Source organism: Triturus cristatus, chromosome 6 (genome assembly GCF_964204655.1).
Source record: "Triturus cristatus chromosome 6, aTriCri1.1, whole genome shotgun sequence".
Lineage (NCBI taxonomy): Eukaryota > Metazoa > Chordata > Amphibia > Caudata > Salamandridae > Triturus > Triturus cristatus.
The window spans coordinates 863556749-863567477 of NC_140589.1; positions in this window are offsets into that span (position 1 = coordinate 863556749).

Here is a 10729-nt window from a genome sequence, read left to right on the forward strand (position 1 = left end):
GGCCCTTTTGTCAGGCTAAACGTAAAGGGGATTTCGATCCTTCGAATGTACCATGGCTAAGCATACCGTCATTAGATATACTGCACTATCATACCATAATAACTTGAATACCTCAATAATAAGTGTTTTGGTGACTGATGCTTCCGGGTTCAAAACACCAGTGATTGGTCAAAGTCCACATCAAGACCAACATAACATGCATCATACTAAGCCATTATTATTAACTTTTCTGTGGTGAATGCCTCCCTATGTACACTGTGCAGACTATTTCATCTAGATACCCAATTGACATAGCTGCTGTCCATGTGTCAAGAATATTATACCCTTTTCGGTTCTAAATGTACTTTCTTGCTTTCAGTCTAATGCAGTCAATAACTATTAAGGGCTATTTCTTACATATTGGGCTTTCATTACACCTTTCCTTGTTGTACTTAAATGTCAATTGAAAGTGAGATTAGCAAGAAGAATAAATGGTGCTTTAGGATAATAATGTATTTCTAATGTTTTTACCAAAGCCTTCTTATTTGGTAGCTTCATGATAGCTCACCATGAAATCACAGATCAATGCTGTCTCTTCCATCAACTTCCTCACTCCGTGCATGCTATGGAAGATCTTTAAGTGGCTACCCCTACACACGAGACACACCATGACACTTGCCCAAATCACCAGGAGGTTGGACTATGGCAAATCCGTCTACGTAGGAATCACCTCACAACTTCTACAGAGACTTCAGACCATTCAGAATGCCGCAACCAGACTTATTCTCGGCCTCCTCCGATGAACCCACATCACATCCCACTTCAGGAAAGTCAATTGGCTCCCCATACAGATGAGGTGCCAATTCAAGCTCCTGACCCACATACACAGGGCTCAACACAACCAAGGACCTGCCTACATTAACCATCGTCTGAACTTCCACCAGCCATCAAGAAGATTAAGCTCTGCCTCTCTTCACTTGCCCTTACTCAACGCATCTAACAAAGCAGAAGTGGAGGAAGCTTCTTCTCCCACATCACAGCAAAGACCTGGAACAGCCTCCCCACGCACCTCCGGACCATCACCTCAATTCTGGATTTCCGAATGGCTGTTGGAATAAGCCTCCAGGGCCTGCAATCGCCTGGATACCCTATTGAGTGATTAGCCACGCTTTATAAATCCTGATTGATAGCTATATTGCATTCCACCTTGTTGCTACCTTTTGTATCTGAAGATTGACAGGCTGACTGCAACTGCTGACATCTAAAATTATGAGCGATGATTTACACAAGGATTGTTTCAACAGCCACATTAACCTGTTGAGCTTTCTCACTGCTAAAGCGGTGCTATGCTGCTGAGCACAATTATTTAAGCCTCTCCTAATAAAGTCACTCGCTATTCCTCAGAACAATTTTCAACCCTAGAACCCAGTAACTTTCCCAGTGCCTTGCTTGAGTCCCTGATCGAAGAAACTGGGTGATAAAGAAAGTCTAAACTTAAGTCCTTCTAGAAGACAAGAGTGACAGTTCAAAAGTTTAAGTTCAACTTAGATGCAGGAAAGGTGATATGCATGAGTGCAAATGGTAGACCCTGATTCATAGAATCCGGATCTGTGTACATTTCTGCCCACAATTGCTGAAAGTGGAAAATTCACAATAAATATCTTACTTGCTTCTTACTTAGATAGTGGCAGAAGGGTAGTCATTGGGAATATTTGATTACTGCACATCACACAAATATGAGTTTTGGGGTAAATATTGTCAGGTCAATCCTGCCGATATCTACTGGGGGAAAATGCCAGTATGCCCAGTTGGCATGAACGTGAAACTTGGGTGTGGAAAGCAACACAAACACCATTGTCCTCTATTGTTTAGGAGCGCAAAGGAAGGCATGTCACCACATGAAAAACCCTTTCCAGGGAGAGAGGAAAGGGCAACTAGCATACATACAATAGTTCTGGCTTTAAACTGCTAATCAGTAGCACAGGGCATCACTATATGTCACTGCTGGGTCAGTAACACAAGGGAGCAATCCCAGAGGGAAAACAGCGTTTACAACGCTGTCATTACATTGCGCTACTATGACAATGCGGTCGTTACAACGGCCGCGTTGTTAGTACGCGATGCATTTACATCGCAAATCATTACAATGACTTGCACTAGGGGGTGCTGAGGTATTGGAAATTAATTCCAACACCTTCCCTACTGTTGCCCAAACTGGAGTAGGAATAGTAATTAATACTATTCCTAAATCCAGTGCGCCCCCTAGTGCAAGTCATTGTAATGACTTGCGATGTAAATGCATCATGTACTAACAACTCGGTCATTGTAACGACCGCGTTGCAAAAGCACGCGATGTAATACACCGCGATGTAGTGAGCCATATTCATCACAGAGAGACAGTCTAGGCAGGCCTTGGCTAGTGAGGGGTTTTGGGGAGGGACATGCACCCAATGTCCCAACACAGATTAATCCCTTTCCTGTCCTCAAGCTGAACTTCTAAAGTTACTTGCACCAAAAAAGAGACAAAGTAGTCGTATATTTACTCCAGCTCAGACCTGGGGTAAGACCAGAACCACCCATGGAAACTCACAAGTACTGCAACACCCTCCCATAGAAAATAATGGAGGTATGAAAATAAAAAAAAACACGATAGGTAATAATGTTAAACATTTAGATGATTGCAAAGGTCCCTACCATGTGTGCGGAATGTCAAATGTGTTTGTAAAGTCATTACAAGTAGTGCCTTTATGGTCATGTTTGATGTTTTTACTGACTCCGCTCATTATAGCAGAGGTGGAGTCATGTAAGTCTGCACTTTTGAGTAACTTTACAACTTTGAATGGTGAATAGCCATAGGTTGTAAACTTACTCAAAAGTGTACTTGTAACTTTACACGCACTCATGTGTAAAGTTACCTTTTGAATTGTCCCCTTAGTTTTCCAATTATATGTTAATTAAACATTTGCTTATAATGCAGAACGTGATGCTTTTTAGGATGTAGCCTTCTTACCAAAATGACTTCTGTATTTACCAAATAGTTCCTGTCACCTGATATAAACAATCAATGTAGCTATTACTTTGCAATGGAAATAAAACTGCCAACAGCAGGAGGTGAAACATCCATACTCCTCTGGGCTAACCCAAGATTTGATTGACAAATTCTCAAAGCAATCGCAGACAGGGACTGAACAAGCAAGCCAAAGGTTGGAGGGGGCTGACCCAAGACCTACTCTCCGTCCATCCAAAACAATAGATATTGCAGACAGCTACATGGTCACACCAGACCCCAAAAAACTAAGAATCACATCTCAACCCTAATGTTAAACCAGAGCACTTATCTCATAAACCTACTGGTTTCTTTGTGAAGGAGTACATAACACAGAAGGGTTGGTTGAGGAGGCGATCCGTGCAGGTGCAACAATAAAAGAGAATTAATAACAACTTACTTCTCTTTCCCAAGATGTCTGATTTCAGTGGATCTGTTTGTTCAAATGATTATAAATAAATATTATAAAAGTTTGGGTTTTGTATGTGGCTTCCAAAAAATTCAAACATATACATGATGAGCCTGCTGCTGCTTGGAACCAAAATGTATATGTGCAGTTAACAATGTTCTACTAAGATATCCTATTTCAATGTTCAATGCAATTCGATGAGCGTAGACAGATTCAAGGGATGAGAACTATAGAAAGAAAAGAGGGCTGTTCCTGCGGTGGCCTTCATGGGCCCGTGTACCAGACATGGGGTTACCATGGCCTGGGTCACTAAAGGGCAAGCAAGGGGACTAAATGGTATGCCATGCGTCCAAAGAGATGCTTGGATATCAAAGCGCTAGACACATGTGGCAAAGGGCTGGTAAGGGGTGTCAAGTGGGTAACCAAAGGGTACAAAGGTGTTTGTCAGGTTTTAAACGTGTAGTGAGGGGTAGCAAATGACTAGCCAGGGGTAGCAACTACTGCCAATGTTTATCCATAAATAACATCCCTGTCAAGCTAACCCAGATGTTCAAGTCATTTCACAACTAAAGACATACCTTTTACTCTCAACCTGACCAGAGGATCTGCAGTCTGCAATCCAAAACAAAGAAACATCTAGAGACATATTATGCCTCATCTGAAATTCAACTTGCTAACTTTTGGCAAAATGTTAAATAACAAACAAAAGAACTTCACAAGAAAATAAAGTCGTTCTCTTTTACATCCCACAGAGAAAAAACAGCTGTTGTTTTTAATCTCCGGCATAATAAAAGACCCCTAAAATAATTAGACATTGTGAACAAAAGTTAAGATAGCAACTGAGCCAAAACAAAAGGAATGAAAAAACAACAAAGGTCCAATCAGCCTTCCTTCCTCTGGCTCTGCAGCTTGTGATAATATGATAATCTTACTGAATAGTGATTTGAGAAAAAAATACTGCAGAATGCAATTTATTTTTAAGGAATGTGTGCAAGATCGACTGCCACCCCAAATTAGCTATGCGTTATTTCCTTAACCTCGTCATCTTCATTTTCCTCCGCTTGGCAGAGAATAATGAAGTGATATTTTGAATCTTCATTACCATAATTGGTTTTCTCTCCCCACTTCTTATAACATAAAGTGAAAAAACTGGAGGAAAAGGAAGTAACTTTTGGATTGTTTTTAGTAATCTCGGTTACTTTTTTTCTCTTTCCATAGTCATAATTCTTCATTAACCTAATGAAAATAAACATAATGATGAGGAGGTAACGACTGGATTACTTGTCAGTAATCTCCAGTTATCTCTGTTATTCAGATTCTTCCTTCCTCTACCTTATGATTCATTAGCATAATCAGAATATACCACAGAATGAGGAAGTAACGCCTGTATTACTTACTGGTAATCCTCATTATATCTGTTTTTCTCATCCTCATCTCAATTTTTGTGAATGTGCATATGCTTAATTATTTGTGCTGACCTTGGATAGTTACTCGGTTGTGAATAGACGTATATTGACTCCTCCCAAGTAAGCAGAGGCATAGAATTTAAATTACGGGTAAAATAACATGTTTTTAAATTTTGGCAGCAGGTGGCAGTAGTATGAGGTGAGGATGCACCTCCACATTAGAGTGAAGAAGGGCTGAAACAAGAAAGAGAGGATCTGATTGATTCACATATTTAAAAATTAAAAAATAATCTGAGCCATCAAATGCAGTTTGTAATCAAATTATACTCTGGTGGATAATGGACTAGCACTCTGTCTAGGGAAAAAAATGTATTGTACAGTATTATTATTACTTGTTTATGTAACGTTTATTGTAATTTTTATAACACTCTTAAAGCATGTATTTTGCATCTGGTTGTTGTTGGATTGCCTGCAGGAGAGATTGGGTACCGCAAGCAAGTTGAAGAGACCTATAGATATTATGAGCCTAAAGTCTTATGGTCAAATCCCAATCCAGTTGGTATTTTTCCACACTTACTGGGTTGAGATCCTATCTCAATTTTGTACCTTGACAAATGTACAAATGTATGTATGTATGTATGTATGTGTCTTGTAAAGCGCACTGCTGCCCTGAGGCGTCGTGGCGCTGTAGACCTCAGTTGAATTGCAAAAATCATAGGAGGTGAACCCCTCCACACCAGGAACAGATCCTGAATATAGCCTGCCCAAAGAGCCACGCTATGCACCCAATGTGGGGGCACACTATATTGATGATCGGTTCCTGGTGTGGAGGGGTTCACGGAAAGTAGTCGAAGAATATATACATAGATTGAATGATAACATCTTAAATCTCCATTTCACATATCAGATTAGCGGCTCTTCAGTACCATTTTAGACTTAACATTCTATATCCAGGATGGTCAGCTTCAAACGACATTACATAGGAAGCCGACATCTGGCAACCCAATATTACACGTCAGGAGCCAACATCCACAGAGCTTGATAAAGAGCGAAGCACCCATCAACAGACAAACTCTACTAAAGAAGAGTAGGAGTAGAAAGGAACAGGAGGGAAGTGTGGTAAGACTGATCACTGGCTATTCTGCCAATTCAGTAAATGTGTATAACATCTTAAAACGCAACTGGAAGATTCTACAAACAGATTTGATCATAGGTCCCACCCTACCTCCGAGGCCACAGGTCACATACAGGAAAAGCCCCTCTTTAAAAGACATGCTAGGACATAGCCACTTTGTGAAAAGAAAGGTAGAAAAAACAAAGATCTCAGGCTTCTTCCCATGCATGCAGTGTAAGGCATGCACACAAAGCACCAAAGTTAAAGAATACGAAATTCCTGGAAGAAAGAATAACAAACCTATTACAAAACTTTTCAACTGCAATTCCAGTTTTGTAGTGTATTGGCTGTTTTTCCTTGTGACAGAAAATTCATTGGGAGTACAGTGCATACAGCCAAGAAGAGAGTGTTAGAGCATATGCCTGCAATAACAAATACTGATGCCTCATATCCTTTGGCCAAGCACTACCAAAGATCACATGTTCTATGATTCCTCTGCTTGGATCAAGTCCCAAACGGTGAAAGGGGTCAAAATACATAATCGAAATGCAGACCACGACCCCAAATGTGTTAAGTGATGAAGAAATGTGGTTTCACATCGGATAGCAGTTCCAAGACACAACTATATTAGTATCATGAATGAGAGCAATGGTTAACAGAAGACAGATATACCTGAAGGGATATGAACAGAAGGTTTGTTAATCATGGCCACTTTTATGGAACATCTTGGCACACAAGCCCCTTCAGGACACAATTGTAAGTGAGAGAAGAAATGTATGAGTTGCTTCTTTTAAAAAACAATATGGAGAGAAGGTTGTTAACATTATTTTTGGAATTGGGAGTATTGGATAATGAATTATGTGCCCCAATGATAAGGTGCAATAAAGACAAAGAATGTTGATATTGATCATGCTTATTTAGCGAAAATATCATATGCAAAATGAATTGTCATCATCACTATTGAAGATTAAATGGAAAAATATAATGATGAAAGCGTTCGGCACCAAAATATAGAAGAAAAGGAATGGTAAGAGATATTAAATGCATAATATCCCAACTATGTAATGAGAGCCACCACAGATTCACTGTTTGTAAAATGAAGATCCGTCTACCATGTCCCTGATGTTTGTTGCTAACCAATTGGAATGGTGGGTAAAGGTTAAATATGCTATGAAGGTCGGGTCACATGACATTGACAAAGGCTAGAAGCCAAAACGCATTTGTTGCAGTTATTGATATGAAATGGCTTATTAAATAAACATTGTAAGGCCCTTCCATGAGTGCGCAACTTCCTTTGTTGTGGCGTGAAATGAAGATATCATGAAACTTCATCTTCACAAATCATGGCACCTGCTGTGCATATGGTGCTTTTCGAAAGAAAGGGGACTGAACCAATTAAGGACCAAAGAGGCTGGAATCTATTAGACAGTACAATGAAATAATGAGTCTTGGACCATGAATTCACTCAACTTATTCAATACATAGATTATTATTATTATTATTATTATTATTATTATTATTATTATTATTATTATTATTATTATTATTTGGAGTTTTATACCGCGCACGGTTACCCTTTGGCATCCCAGCGCTGTCAATAGATCGGAGCAGCACCCAGCGCATGTCATCTCAAACCGGGAACAGGTGAGTTTTTAATAGTTTGCGGAAACGCAGAGTGTTGGTTTCTGCCCGCAATCTGAGTGGCAGGGAGTTCCAGGCGGAGGCCGTATTCACTGAGAACCTTCTCCCTCCGGTACGGGCTCGTCTTACTCTATAAGACTGGAGAAGAAATTTATGCTCAGAGCGAAGGGCCCTTGCTGCTTTATAAGGTTGGATCATGTTCCTCAGGATCGCTGGGCCCTTCCCCTGCAGACTCTTCTGTGCCATGCAGAGTGCCTTAAAGGTTACTCTTTCCCGCATCGGGAGCCAATGCAGTGCCATCAATGCTGGTTTAGCAGACTGCCTTCTGGGGACATTAGTTAGCAGTCTGGCTGCTGCATTTTGCACCTGCTGCAACTTCTTGAATGTGGATTCCGGAGCACCCAAGAAGAGAGCATTGCTGTAATCCAGCCTAGAGATGACGAGCCCCTGTATAAGCAACTTACGAGAGGTCTCAGGGAGGAGTGACAGAATCTTGCGGGCTGACCGGAGCATACCAAAACAGACACCCGCGGTCTTTTTGGCGTGTGTTCTAAATGTCAGGTCTTGCTCCAGCCACACCCCCAGGCTCTTAATCTCCTTCTTTGGGCTGGGAAGAGCTCCCATGCAGTCAGGCCAACTACTGGGAGACAGGGAGACGGAAGACTGACCTAAGATCATAAGCTCGGTCTTAGAGCCGTTCAATTTCAGGGATGAGTTACACATCCACCCGAATACTGCCTCCAGGCAGGAATGGAGCGCCGCTGGTTGCTTCTCTAACTGAGAAAGCCCCACCACCAACTGCGTGTCGTCCGCATAGCTGATGATATTAAAGCCGAACGGAGACACCACGTCCTCCAGGGGGGCCATATATACATTAAATAATGTAGGGCTCAGCGACAAGCCCTGGGGAACCCCCCACTGGAGGGCGAAAGGGGGAGACTTCTCGTTTCCTTCCCAAACTTCAAATGACCGTCCTCCTAAAAAGGAGGCAAGCCATCCCAGAGCCTTCCCTGTGACACCCAGCCCTTCCAGTCGCTGGAGTAATACCTGGTGATTCACGGTATCAAAGGCCGCACTCAGGTCCAGGAGGATCACTGCCACTGACCCTCCTGAATCCAGAATGCATCTGGCCTCCTCCACCACGGCCAGAAGGGCGGTGTCTGTGCCCTGTCCAGGCCTGAATCCTGTCTGGGAGTCCCGTAGCCGGCCATTAGCCTCCAAGAAATTCGAAAGTTGGTGATTGACCAGCCTTTCAGCCACCTTACTCACCCCAGGGAGCAGGGAAATCGGCCGAAAATTAGCCAAATCAGTGGGGTCAAGGCTCGGCTTCTTCAGGAGGGCTTTCACAACTGCTCCTTTCCATCCAGGTGGCACCACCCCCTGTGAAAGCGACAGGTTAATCAGCTCAGTCACTGGGGCCACAATTGTCGACGCGACCTGTTTTAGATATCGCATCGGGACAGGGTCCTTGGGAGAGCCACTCTTCAATTTCCCAAGCACACTCAGCACTTCCTCCGCAGTCACGGGGCCAAAAAGGTCCAGCTCAGCTGCTCCTACCCTTTGCTGTGCAATTGGCTCTGCTACTGCAGTTGGCTGAGGTAGTGAGCGTAGGATGGTCTCGATTTTAGAGTTAAAGTAAGTAGCCAACTCCCGACATTTTCCTTGGGGATTGTCGTGTATAACCGGTGGGTCGGGGTTTTTTAGTAGCTCTTTCATTACTTTAAAAGATTCTCTTGAGGAACAGGTGGCTTTGCAGATTCTTTCATTGAAGTGTTTGATCTTAGCCTCCCTTATCGCGTTCTTGTATGATCTCATTGCTGAGCGGTAGTTGTTCCTACTTATTATCCCCCAGTCCTTCCTCCACTCCCGTTCCAGCCTTTTACAGCTCTTTCTCATAGTCCTCAGCTCAGGAGAGTACCATGGGGCCGAGCCCACTCTCTTATCCCTGATGAGCATCTTTTTCTTTGGGAGGATGGCATCTAAGGAGCTACTCAGCCAGGTCTCTAGGCTGGCGTCCGCCACCACCGGGTCAGAGTCCCCATGGGGGCATGTTGATTCCAAAAGGGTCACCCATTTATCCATAGGGAGCCTCGACCAGGCTCTATCCGTCCTAAACGTCCTAAGTGGGGGAGGATCCCAGATCACAGGGGCCCAGCTGAATAAGACCAAGGAATGGTCTGTCCATGGAAGGGCAAGGGGGGGTGGGGCAGTCAGGTACTCCATATTGGAAAAGATAGGGTCTAGCAGGTGACCCTTTTCATGGGTTGCACCTGAGTTGATTCGTCTCATCTGCATGGCATTCAGGTCGCATTGCAGATTAGTGGCCAACACATCCATTGAGTCCTCGAAATGGAGATTCAGGTCTCCTAATAGGATAAAGTTCGTCGTAGAGGAGGCTATACAGGTAACGGATTCCATTAATGAGTCGATGAAACCGGCCACTGCCCCCGGGGGGCGGTAAACAAGGAGGCCTGAAATAGCGACCGTGGGGGAAAGCCGAAGGGAAAATTGACAGCTTTCGCAGTCCTTAACCCCGGCTTCCTGCGTTTTACAGGTGATCGTGTCACGGTACAGAATGGCTATACCCCCTCCCCGTCCTATGGGCCTGTCGAGATGCAAAATAACAAATCCCGGCGGGAGGGCACGAACCATATCTGGGCCGGATGTGGATGTGGTCCATGTCTCTGTTAAAAATAGGACATCCAGGTCCTGGTCCAGAATTAAAGAATTAATTTCTGTGGCATGACTGGGAAGTGACCTGCAGTTCAGCAGACCGAATGCTAAATATTTTCTAGCCTTATGGGCCCCAAGCCCTGGACGACACCTCTTGCAACTGACAAAAGGTTGCCCATCCTTAACAAGGTACCCACATGTATCCACTTTAGGAGAACGTAATGACAGGAGCTCACTTGCAGCGTACCGAAGGCGGTTGTCCTGCAAAGATGTCGCGACGGGCATAGTGGCAGGCCCTAGGCCCGGTCGGGCCCAGACGGGCACAGACGGGCTTTCCTCTGGCGCTCCTCCGGCGCGACGCTGCGCGTGTGCGCTGCGCGCGACCATTTCCTCCCCTAAATAGCGTATGGCGAGGGGCGGCGATCCGAACTAGAGCGCTAATCCCGGAAGCGACGTGGGAG